The 13,563-nt window shown below is 32.4% G+C and overlaps 1 pseudogene; it reads right to left on the bottom strand.

Moving 5' to 3' along the window:
- Positions 1 to 753: 753 nt before the first annotated feature.
- Positions 754 to 883, bottom strand: LOC125777907 (small nucleolar RNA U3; annotated as a pseudogene).
- Between the last annotated feature and the right edge of the window lie 12,680 nt (positions 884 to 13,563).

The following is a 13,563-nucleotide window of genomic DNA, read 5'->3' as shown; positions in this document are numbered from 1 at the left end:
TAGGGAAACACAGGTCTGTGGGCAAGGGGGTGCTTTAGCACGTATGCGCTGTATGCGAATCGGGCATAATTGTTGGTACGGGCCAACAATATCTTTTGAAGATTTACACCCACCTTTGGCGTATCCATAAAAAAAAAAAAAAAAAAAACACTCATATGAGCATGTGCAGATACACAAGATAGGATAGAAGATGTATGCCTTTTAACATCGTATACTATACAAATAAATATTTTTCTTACTAATAGAAATTAAAATAAAGAAAAATATTTATTTTTATAGTATACGATGTTAAAAGCAAAAAATTAAAAATGTATTCTGTCGGGATTCGAACCTGGGACCTGTGTTAACATCTTGACCTTCCAAGCGCTTACCACCAACACCACCATTGACAATTAGGTTGCGCTGACTTAAGTATGATCTGGTTATGAATGCAAGAAACATACGATGATTCTAATAATTTTGTTTAAGTATAGAAATATACATACTTTGTAGAACATTTGCTTTCGCAATAAATTTATCACAGCAATATACATATACATAACATTTTTATGATGCCCTGAGAAGTATAGTCTTAATAAATTTATTATTAATTTTTTGCTTACTAATAGAAATTAAATTTATCACAGCAATATTATGTATATGTTTATGTATATTGCTGTGATAAATTTATTTTCTATTAGTAAGAAAAAAATATTTATTAGTATTGATTTCCAAAAGCACAGAAATGATTCTGTGAATTTATTCATTAAAATCGCCACTCAGAAGTCGTTTTATCCCTTGTAAGCGAGCGATTTTCTTAAATCTCACGCTCCCAGATAAAACGATATACCTCGTCCTCGTGGGTCGATTTCAAAAACCACAGAAATAATTCTGTGTGATTCTGAAAGGCCAACGCAGAGTATTTCAATTAAAAGTCACACAAAATAGTTGAGAATTCGCATAAAGGCAAACGAAAGAAAAAGAACTATAACTTCAATAATGCACAAGCATACAAACATACATATGCGCACACATGTGAATATGTCACCAACCAAAAATTGAAACATTGTTCTACAAAAACAACAACAGCATAAGCATGGCAACTTTGTATTGTGTTGTTGTGTCGGCCGAGCTGTGCCGAAAGAAACGAACAAACGATCGCCGATCGTCACCGCTTCGCTTGCTGTTCGCACATCTTCGCAGACAAGGTTGCGTTACATTCATTTGGATGGAGCGAGGTTGCGCAACTTTGCGTTACTTTTATATGGAAGGTTGCGCAACCAGAATAACTTCAAAAAAATCAGCCAAATCGGTTCAGCCATTCACGCGTGATGCCGTGACAACGAAAATGGTTATTATATATATGTAAGATGTAAGTATAAGATATTTATAGATATAGATATGTATATCTTTTGAGTTTTCGTGCTCTAAATAGAAAGGTTTTTTATCGTGTATACTCCGCGTAAGTGTCATGTTTTGTGGTCTTTTGGTTTGGGGGTTTGATCGAGTAAGTTATATCTAATAATTATACCCTGAAAAGGATTTATTTTATGTGTCATCCTACTTCTGAATATTGACACTTGCACATTTAAGCGTAAAGATACGATTCCTTTTGAATGTTGACACGATACACATGAGCAGTACAAACGATACGTTTATGATAACACAAATTAAATTTATTTAAAAAGAAACAATTAATAAAGAAATACAAATATAAATGAATGTAATTTTTCGGCAGTCGACCCGTCTTCGATGGTTGTTACTCTACGACTTCTCTTCAACAACTCACACCGAGTCGTATCTTCTGTCACAATCAAATCAGAGGCGTATTTTGTGGTAAATACGCTCAGAGGCGCATTTTTGTGACGTGACAACTCGGCCCTTCCTGACCTAAATCGTCCTCGATTTCGTCATCGATTTCGTCGTCGGTTTCTAACTCAGGACAATTTCTACACCAAGGTTTTATTTTGTCTGATGCATAAACGGAACAAAATTTCTTGTTGGTTATTTGGTACCCTGGGATATCTTTCAACAAGTAGCGATCGTTACCTAGAACTTTTCGAACAACGTATGGCCCTCGAAACTTTGGCTCAAGTTTTCTAGATTCACCTGTAAAAGCTGGTTCGTTTTCGATGACTACCAAATCGTTTTCAACATATGTTTTGTGATTTTGGTGACGTTTATCGAATCTTTGTTTCAATTTTTCACGTTCATTGGAAATGTTTACAACGGCTTGCTTACGTTTTTTCTTCAGAGGACATTGTAGAATGGTCGTCGTCAATATCATCATGTACGGCTGCTAGTAATTGATTGGTGACTATATCTCGTAACGGAAAGTCGAAAACAAGTTCATTTGGACTGAAACCAACGTTCATGGTCCATTGGAGATCTTTCAATTTAAGATCCCAATCTTTCGGATTTTCAGTTGTTGTTCTGAGGAATGTTAGAATTTTTTGGTTCGCACGCTCTACTTGACCATTAGCGCGTGGAGTACGTACGGCAACTTTCGTGTGTTAAATGTTAAGGTTACTGCAAAAGTCTTCAAAAGCTTTCGACGTAAAAGATGTACTTCTATCAGTTATTATTTGGGATGGTAGGTCAAATATACGATGACATTTCATTTAGCGGTTTTAGAACGTGACGAGTTTTTGTATCACGTACGGCTTTAACTATTACAAATTTGCTGAAAGCGTCAGAAATGGCTAATACATAGGAATTTCCCTGCTTGCTGCGTATAAATAGACCCATATGATCCAGATGAATGCGTCGTTTCTAGCGCTGTATCGGGCTCTTTGCGATATAAACGATGATTGCGCAGCTGGTACTCAGCCTTTAGAGTTGAACCATTTGGTGATGTTACGTTACCCTTTAAGACGTTAATAATTTCGAGTAATTTTTCATCTTGGAGTTGTATCGTGAGAAGCCAGTCGTTGTCATTACTGGCTACTGTAAGGACAAAACCAGCTGGATCAACTTCGTTTGCAGGTTGATCAGGCGCTCGACTTTAAGCATCGACATGCTGTAAGCGACTACCTTAACGACGTACAATATTTTCGAGATTGTTAACGGGTTTATACATTATATTTTTAAAATATTCGTTTTCGGTTTTATTCAAAACTTCAATGCAATTAATTTGACGTATTTATTCAACACGACATTCACCGCTTTCGATTATGAACCGCGTATTTGTAACACATAGTACATCTTTGCCGAGAAGTACATTTTCGGAAATAAGGTCATAATTGACTACCACCATGTCTACTTCGAGTTTATTATCATCAATTTTTAGCATTGTATTTATTTTATGGGTGGAGACGTATTCTCCCCCCCCACCATATAGGGTCGTCAATTTTTCAAGTTACCAATTTTCTTAGCGAATATTTTGCGCACAAGGGTGCGAGTGCTACCCGGATCGACAAAAGCATTTGTATCGTGTCCATTTACACAAATTATTTTTACTATACCCTCATTACCACTTTCTTTACGTACATTTTTTTCATTAGCTTCATGAGCTTTAGAAGTATTATTTCATATTTTATTTACTTTCACGTTTTTCTTTTCGGGACACTCGTCTGTTTTATGTGTCGTACGTTGACATTTACTACACCTTGGTTTTGTCTGTGGTTCAGGGTAATTAATCGCATTGTTTAAATGAGTTAAGCATCCACCAATCTACCCGGTAAAACTGGCGCATCCTAATGCGCCTGTGCAATTCACCACGGATGATGATTACAACACAACTAAACCCTTTTATACACCAACCCTGTCAACAAAAAGGATGGACAACGGGAAGGCAGGCTCAATTCGTTCTAAACAATCCGTCTGCACAACATCACGCTTACACACTGCGCTGCGTCGACACCCACGCTAACAATTCGTTCGACACAATCATCATACTGTATATTACACGCATCGGGGATCGCTGTACCCATGCAATTCGATCACCAAGATTTTGGGTTGCAACACCCGTCTCGCGCGAGTTGCGTCGTCAAACGACTCCACCACTGTCAAAAAAAAAGACAAGTATTTTCTAAGTATTTTTTATTCCTATAAAATGTAAGTTGAATCTTCAGATTCAACTACATACATGCTTATTAACATGCATAAATATATAATATGCATAAGCAAGCAATCATATTTTAAATTCCATAAAAATGAAATCAAATACCACTGTTTTTATTTGATATGTTTATTTAAGATATGCCGGGTCGTTGATGCTGAGGAATGTCAAGTCAGCACAACGGCTTCAAGTAAATTTAGCAAATAAGATTTTTATAAAGAACGATATTAGGGCGACCTCTTCGTGGCTTCGTAACAAATTTCAATCTGCAATTGACCTCTTTGTGTGAAACGCACGTAAAGTTTTTGAATATTGGATACTGCGATGGGAGCGCCATCTATCGGTCAAACATTTCAAATTTAAAAATTGATTAAATGAAAATAATTTAAAAAACATTTTCCAATGGACCAAATTGTAAATATAAACCATTCCCGAATCTCCTTGAACGTACACACAAAATTTCATCAAAATCGGTCCATCCGTTTAGGAGCAATCCCAAGGCAAACACACGGTCAGAAGATTTATATATATAAAGATAAGATAATTAATAATAAACTGAACGGCAAGCCGCACAGTACGGAAGTACCGGAGTTTTTATTCAAACCAAAGATATATAATATCGGCGCAGTCGGTAATTCGGTGTTCCCCATTTTTCTACTATAAAATACATCGTAACAATTTTAGTGCGTTGAAAGCAAAATTTATTCTCGAACTTATACTAAATAAATGAAATATTCTGAAGTAAATTAAACTATATAAAATACGCTAAATAAATAAATTGTTAATAAATTATTAATAAACTTTGCTAAATAAATGAAAGTTGCAAAAAAAAAAATAAAAATAAAAGAAAAACTAATTTTTTAAGGCGTCATATTTATATAAAGCATATACAATTTCGCATAATTTGTTGAAGTAAAACAAAAAAAAGTGAACTATAAAATAATTTTATAAAAAATATATGTAATTGTGTACCAGAGATATTTGTAAGTGCCATACGAAAGCAACATCAGCAGCAACAACAACAACATTAACAAAAGCAACAACAACAACATTACCAAAAACAGCAACAACATTAACAACAAAAACGACACCAGTAACAGTAAGAACAGCAACAACATTAACAACAACAACGACACCAGTAACAGTAACAGCAGCAACGACATTAACAACAACAACGACACCAGTAACAGTAACAACAAAACAACAACAAAAATAGCAGCACCAACAGCAAGGTAAAATAATATTCAACTAATAATTTAAGTAGTAGTTTTATTTAAAGTCATTAATTTCTTTGTAAAAAAAAAAAAAAAGTCAACGCAGAAATTATACTCACTAAATGTTTCAATCAATTCAAAAACAATAAAGTTAGAAATAGAAACGAACGCAATTGTTTTATAATTTTTGTTGCAAAAATAAAATAAAAATAAAAAATATGGCAGAGCAAATAGAAATGCTAACTCGATGCTTGGCATCTTTAACACAGATAGCTGCACAAAATGCAGCAATAAATCAACTTACAATTAGGCAAAGAGTCGAAAAAGACTTAAGATATGTATCTTCCTTTGAAGGAATTGTAAAAAAAATTGCCATCTTTCATTGAAGCAGTTGACAGGGTACGAAGGGACTATGTAGGACAGGAAGAAATAGTATTCAGGGTTATTTATGATTTGAAAATTGGTGGATCAGCAAAAAATTTTTTGCAAATAAACCCACCTGAAAATTGGGAAAGTTGTAAAACTAAATTAAGGCAACATTATAGATCCACAAAAAATCAAATGATGATCACGAAAGAAATTTCGGTTCTGAAAGCAAATAGTATAGCGGAATTAAGTAAAAGATTAAACGAAATCGTGGATGATATAACAGAATATAGTGCACTAAGCGAAAATGGTGACACTATGAGAGACATTTTTTCGGGAATGCTAATTCAGCGAATAAAACAATTAGCATCAGGGACATTTGCATATACAGTGCAATCGGTCACATCATTAACGGAAATGGCGAATGAAATTTATAAATTTATTGGGTTGGATGAAGGCAATCTAAATCCTTAATACCAAAAATAATGGTGTTAACAACAAAAATTTTTATCCAGGACAATGTCGTTCACAAAATCAAAATTTTTCTGAACAACAGTATCGTCCAAAATCCGGACAACGTCAAATAAACCTTCATGGACAACAATCCAATCAAGCAAGACAGCCTCGATGGCAAAATCGTACAAACTATTCAGAACAAGTTCGAACAAATCAAAATCATTATAATTATTCACAACAGCAAAGAAATTCAGTAAATAGTAGACAACAAGTACAAAATAGAGGACCAGAACCCATGGACGTGGACACAATGAGTAGGAGAGGTGATCCACAAGGATCAAACACGAACGGGGAGTTTTTTACAAATTAGCCTCGAAATCATCAAACAAAATTATAATAATATTAACATTTTTTGACAAAAAATTTTATGCTTTGGTCGACCCAGGTTCAACCATAAGTATAATGAAAAAATCGAGTTTCGAAAAATTTAAATTACCAGTGCTTGAAAGGGAAAGCACTTTGGTAAATACTTTAAACGGGATAATTAAAACGCCAAATGTTAAGGTAAAAAGCCCTTGTCCCAAAGAATTTAAATACCCGGAAAACGCAAAAATGAGATGGTTATTAATGGATTTTAATAAACCATATGATTTGTTAATAGAAAATGATTTCCTTTTTAAAAACGTTAAAACCATTGATATCGAAAAAATGACAATAATTTTGAAAAATGGTGTGAATCTTCCATTCTATATGAAAACTATGCAAGAGCAAGTTTATTCATTAGATATAAGTGAAGTAAAGAACATCAACCACGATCATTTAAAATCAAATGAGAAAAAGGAAATCGAAAAATCATTAAAGCATTTCAATAAACTTATCTATAAAGAAGGGGACAAGCTCACAAATGCAAAAGCAGTAGTTCATGAAATTAGAACAGTTACGGATCAACAAATAAACTCAAGAATTTATAGATTGCCTCCAAAACATGAAGAAGAAGTAAGAAGACAAATTTCTGAATTAGAAGAGCAAGGGATAATAAGAAAAAGTCACAGTAGATATAGCTCACCTATTCTAATAATACCGAAAAAGATAGATAAGTCAGGAATACAAAAATTCAGGCTAGTGGTTGATTATAGGAGGTTAAACCAATTAACTGTAGACGATAAGTATCCTCTACCGAATATCGATGGAATCTTAGATAAATTAGGCAATTACCATCAGATTTTAATGGCAGAAAGGGACATCCAGAAAACAGCTTTTGTCACTCCGGCAGGACTATATGAATACGTCCGAATGCCTTTCGGGTTGAAAAATGCCCCAGCTACTTTTCAGAGATTTATGAATGATATATTGAGGGAATATATAAATAAAATATGTGTCGTATATTTAGATGACATATTAATTTTTTCAACTTCATTAGAAGAGCACATAGACTCATTAAAAAAAATTTTTTTGAAACTGCAAGAGAATAAATTAAAAATACAGGCAGATAAATGCAGTTTTCTTCAAAGAGAAATTACATTCCTAGGACACATTTTACAAAAGAAGGCATCAAGCCTAATCCAGATAAAATTATAGCAATTCAAAAACTACCAATACCAAAAACTGAGAAACAGTTAAAAGGATTTTTAGGAGCTACGGCCTATTATCGAAAATTCATAAAAGATTATTCTAAAATAGCTTACCCCATGATAAAATATTTGAAAAAGGGCAATAAAATAAACGCTAAAGATCCACAATATATTGAAAGCTTTGAAAATTTAAAAGCACTCATTTCATCTCACCCAACTCTCAAATTCCCAGAGTACGGCAAAGAATTCAGTATCACAACTGATGCTAGTGACTATGCTATTGGAGCAGTGCTTTCACAGCAAGGCCAACCAGTATGCTATATTTCAAGAACTCTAAATAATCATGAGCAAAAATATTCAACTACAGACAAAGAATTTTTAGCAGAAATTTTCTCTATTACATATTTTCGACCATATATATATGGCAATAAATTTAAAATAATAACTGATCACCGTCCGATCAAATATCTTGTTAATAAATATAAAGGAAAAGAATTTTCTCAACGCCATCAGAGATGGTTATTGAAATTGCAAGAATACAACTTTGAAATACAATATTTAAATGGAAAAAATAATGTTGTAGCTGATTTCTTGAGTCGAATTGAAAACTCACCGAAAATAAAAGAAGGTAACGACAATGAATCAAACTTAGCATTGTCGGAAACAATTCATTCAGCAGATGAAGAACTGCTTGAACACTTTCCAATTAAAGAAGAAATTGTAAATAAATATAAAATTCAAATTATATTAACATATAGACAAAAAGAGCAAATGCAAAGACTCCATGGAAGAAAAATAATTGAAATAAACCCAATGGATGAAAAAGAAGAGAACAAGGAAACATTAAAAAAATATATAAAAGGAAACGGAATAGTAGGAATATTTTCAGAAGTATCCGAAGCAGATTGCCATAAAATACAAAAGCTACTTATTGAAATGTTTGCTCAAGATAGAAGTTTAAAATTTATAAAATGCACAAAAAGAGCCTCAGAAATAGAAGAAGAAGAAGAATTACATAAGCAAATATCACTATACCATACAAAAGAATCTATGCATAGTGGCATAAATGAAACCTATAATACATTAAAAGATAAAATATATTTTCCAAAATTCAAAGAAGAAATACAATTGATAATAAATAATTGCCAAAAATGCCAACAAATCAAATACGATAAGAAACCCATTAAACCTAAATTTCACCTAACTGAAACTCCAACCAATAAAAATGAGATACTTCATGTAGATATATTTCATTTCAATAAGCAATCATTTATAACAGTAATTGATAAATTAACAAAATTCGCAGCAGCTTACAGAATAACAGACAGAAATTGGAGAGCTAAAAAGACAATAATTATGGAACATTTTGCGAAATTCGGTAAACCTAAAAAAATTATTATGGATAATGAGTTTAGAGCAGAACAATTAATAGAATATTTAAATGCCGAAAATGTAGAAGTCCATCACACAAAACCAAATAGCCATACAGGAAATGCAGACATTGAGAGACTGCACTCAACCTTGTTGGAAAAACTAACAGGAATTGAGGACTCTAGTCTTTCAACAGAAATGAGAATACAAATTTTTATATGCAACTATAACGATAGGTACCACTCAACTATCAAATGTTCTCCAAGGGACGCCAAAGAAAACATTTGTCCATCCATATTACAAGATAGAATAAATACAGTAAAACAGAAAACAATAGCCAAATTAAATCAAAACAGAGAAGAATATATAGAAAACAGACAAATAGGACCAATTAAAAACTACAAAAGAGTAAGGCATAAAGATCAACCATATTTCAGAATATTTCCCTTACAAAACGTCCATCCGGCAAATATAAAAAGACCAATGAAATTGGCAAACATAGAAAATCCAAATGAGAATGATGACGATTCATTCAGTCTAAGGGCATTTAATGGAGATAATAACATTTAATTTTTTTTTCTACATATATATACATGATTTTTTTTTTACCCCAGTGGGTAAGGGGTCTTTCTAGAATATACCCATGGTAAGAGATGCCTGTCGTAAGAGGCGACTAAAATCCAATTTAATTTTTTTTTTAAATCAAAACTTAAAACGGTTATACATTTTTACTTTTACAGATGACGATAATAATTATTTTTTTAACAATAATCATATCATTGGTGACAGCACTTTTGCAAATTACACCAATAATAGAAGATGCGGGGTATACAATTATACAAACAGCGGACATAGAAATAGTTAACGAAATAAGTACAGTTATACATACTATAAATCCGAACAAGATAGCAGACGTAGTTGATCAGGTTAAAGAAAATATTGAAAAACTAAATATTGAAAATAAAGAAATTTTGTTTGATGAAATAAAAAATATAAAAGCAAAAATCATATCTATAACACCAAATATTAAAAAGAGAAATAAAAGAGGCTTGATAAATATAGGAGGAATAGCATGTAAATGGATGTTTGGAGTCATGGATGATGATGACAGACAAGACATTTTGAACCATTTAAAAATTATTGAAGAAAATGGCCATAATGCCATTGTAAATTTAAATAAACAAATAGTAATTAATGAACATTTAAATAGATCACTAAACTTATTAAAACGCTGGGGGAGTTGCGTCGTCAAACGACTCCACCACTGTCAAAAAAAAAGACAAGTATTTTCTAAGTATTTTTATTCCTATAAAATGTAAGTTGAATCTTCAGATTCAACTACATACATGCATATTAACATGCATAAATATATAATATGCATAAGCAAGCAATCATATTTTAAATTCCATAAAAATGAAATCAAATACCACTGTTTTTATTTGATATGTTTATTTAAGATATGCCGGGTCGTTGATGCTGAGGAATGTCAAGTCAGCACAACAGCTTCAAGTAAATGTAGCAAATAAGATTTTTATAAAGAATAAGATAATTAATAATAAACTGAACGGCAACCCGCACAGTACGGAAGTACCGGAGTTTTTATTCAAACCAAAAATATATAATATCGTAATTCGCGCTACAGTTTTGTACTTAGACCGCAAGTTATAATTGAGACATTTAATTTTAAGGAAAGAAACCTTTGTATAAAGTTAAATTCTTCTTAAATAAACTATTTTATATTACACACTAAAGTGATGAGGTGTTTTCATTTCAAATGTGCGTGATAACCATTTAGACAATTGAGTCATTCCTAAAGTACAAAGAAACAAAAAAACATTAAAGATACATCTACTAGTTTGGTGCAAAATAAACAGAATAAACTACATAAGTGCAGTGCCCCAAACAAAAAAAAACATATTTATACAAATAGAAAAAAAGTGCAGTAGAACGAAAAGTGTGGTGAAGTGACAAAAATAATAACAAACGTGTACAACAAAACACAAAAAAAAAAATAAAGAGTAGAGTGGAGCAAAACAAAAAAAGTGTGGTGACTCGACAAAAATACATACATACATAAGTATATGAATGCAATAGCCAAAACTGAGACAAATATACATAAAACAAAAAACAAAACAGTGCAAGACAATAAAACTGCAATACAGCGGGAGCGAAATACAAAATTAAAGTAATATTTTGTGGACGCGAATCGCAAGAAAATACATAACTACAAAGAGCGGGCGCGAAGTAACCAAACAGAAACTGAAAACATCAAAAACCAACAAGAACAGCAAAGAACAGGGAGAAAAAGCCAAAGGCTCAAGCAGTAGCACAATAACTGCACACATAAAACAAAAGAGACAAATTTCGGCAACAAAAACAAAGGTGCAGTGAATTGCCGAAATATATATACAGTGGTGATCTTATAATTAGAAACGACTTTGCTGCATATAGTTTCTTAATTTATTTACATAATTAGATTGCCACATTAAAACTATAAATTGAAACAAATAAAGTAACGCATTTAATTTGAGTAAAAAAAAGACAAAACATGTGCGGTGAATTTCCAAAATACAATTTAAATACATACAATACAAAACTAAGTACGTGCAAGCAAAAAGCAAAAAACAAAAAAAAACCGATCAAGCCAAAAGAGTGCAGTGGCCCAAACAACAAGAAGGAAATTACCGTAGGTGAAAAATCTACATAATACAATGTATACAAACATATTTACAAATACATAAAAAAAGAAACAGAAAACAACACACAGAAAATCGCGCGCGAAACGCTAAAACAAGACATAAATAAAAACAAAGAAACGGGCGCGAATTTGAATTAAACTAGAATAAACAAAAAAAAAAAAAAAGCAGCAACAACATACATACTGAAACCAGGGGAACAACCAACTGGAAGCGGAGGAGAAGGAATGAGCATCAACGGCCCGAATACCCGCAGACACATACATATATACAGCCGCATTATCCCCAAAAACCCTTTTTGGAAAACAAAGTGAGCGTATTATGTCCACTATTTATTTAATTTATGCACATATGCATGTCTATGCCTAAAATTACTGTGATTAAAATCCGTTTCAAATGCTATTAAAATTTATCAAAAAGGAAAATACTCCTTTTCTATTACGTTTTCTCGCACTCTCACTTTTGCGCAAAAATATAAGTATAAGTATATACAAACGCACGGTATACAATCTTCCAAGTTCATTATAAAATACCATACATTGCGTTTTATTAAATTATTTCACATTTTAAATAACTAATCGTTAAATTCCGTACACAAAAAAAATTGCATAAAAACAGTTCAACGCAATATACATAATTTTTGAGAACTATAGAAAATACAAATTAACAAATACTATTTATACAACCACATATTCTAAAGTCCACATTGGCAATTATCCGGCAATACGTCTTGTTCTTTGGCAAACAAAAACAAGCAGGATTCCATACAAAAAGCGAATTGATCTCTCTAACGAGCTCTCAATTGCTTAAGATAACCATACTCATAAACACACAAACAATTCGTGCATACTTATGTAAATAGCGCGTTGATCTCCTCAGCGATCTCTCAATTGCCTTCATAAGCACATACATACATACATACATACAAGTCCAAGTATTAGGGTGTACCCAAATACTAACATACGGACATAAAAGGTGTTTATAAATTAAAAGTGCGGATATTTGCAAACGTAAAACTAAAATAAAATAAATAAATAATATTATTTTGCGAAAATGGTTAGTAACAAAAATCAAAGTACACTTGGAGCTACACGCTCAAAACAGGTTGCTAGATTTATTTCAGAAAGTGACAGTTTAACAAGATACTGCACTAGATTTGCCTCTTCACTGATTCACGAAAACTCGGAATCGTTATTAGAAATAAAAAGCCAAAATCTCAAAAATTTTTGGACTCGCCTCTAAGCGGCTCATGACGCTATAGTAGATTCTGACAGTTCAGATCTACCGCAAAATTTTAAATCATCGGCTTACGATATTTTTGAAAACTGCTTGGACCAATATGAAGAAACGAAAGCTATGATCTCCGATCAATTAAAGCTCATTAAAGCAATTGCACCTACTCCCCACAGTAGAGTAGAGCTGCCACAAATAGACAATCAAGAGGCAAGTTCAGGCATCCAACTCGAGGTGCCTGCATGTGATACAGAAACGTTTTACGGAGGTTATGAAGAATGGCCGTCCTTCCGGGACATGTTCACAGACGTTTACATCAACCATCCACAACTATCAAAGGCACAAAAACTGTATCACCTCCGATAGAAAACAAACGGTCAAGCAGGCGAAATAGTTAAACAGTACGCATTGCAGTCATACTAGCCTAGAAATGAAAATTTTCAGTAATTTAAATTTTTATTTGTGCCAAAGAATTTAATTTTAATTTTTGAAAGTTAATTTAATGCCAAGAAATTAAATTTTATTTTTAATTATCAAAAGTTTTTGTTTTAACTTTTTAAAAAAAATTATGTAATGAGTTACATATTTGTATTTTTAATAATTTAAAATTTATTTAT

The sequence above is a fragment of the Bactrocera dorsalis genome, chromosome 3, assembly GCF_023373825.1.
Source record: "Bactrocera dorsalis isolate Fly_Bdor chromosome 3, ASM2337382v1, whole genome shotgun sequence".
NCBI classification, from domain to species: Eukaryota; Metazoa; Arthropoda; class Insecta; order Diptera; family Tephritidae; genus Bactrocera; species Bactrocera dorsalis.
Note: the sequence above shows the minus strand (reverse complement) of the source record. Positions and strands in the feature narration are given on the sequence as shown.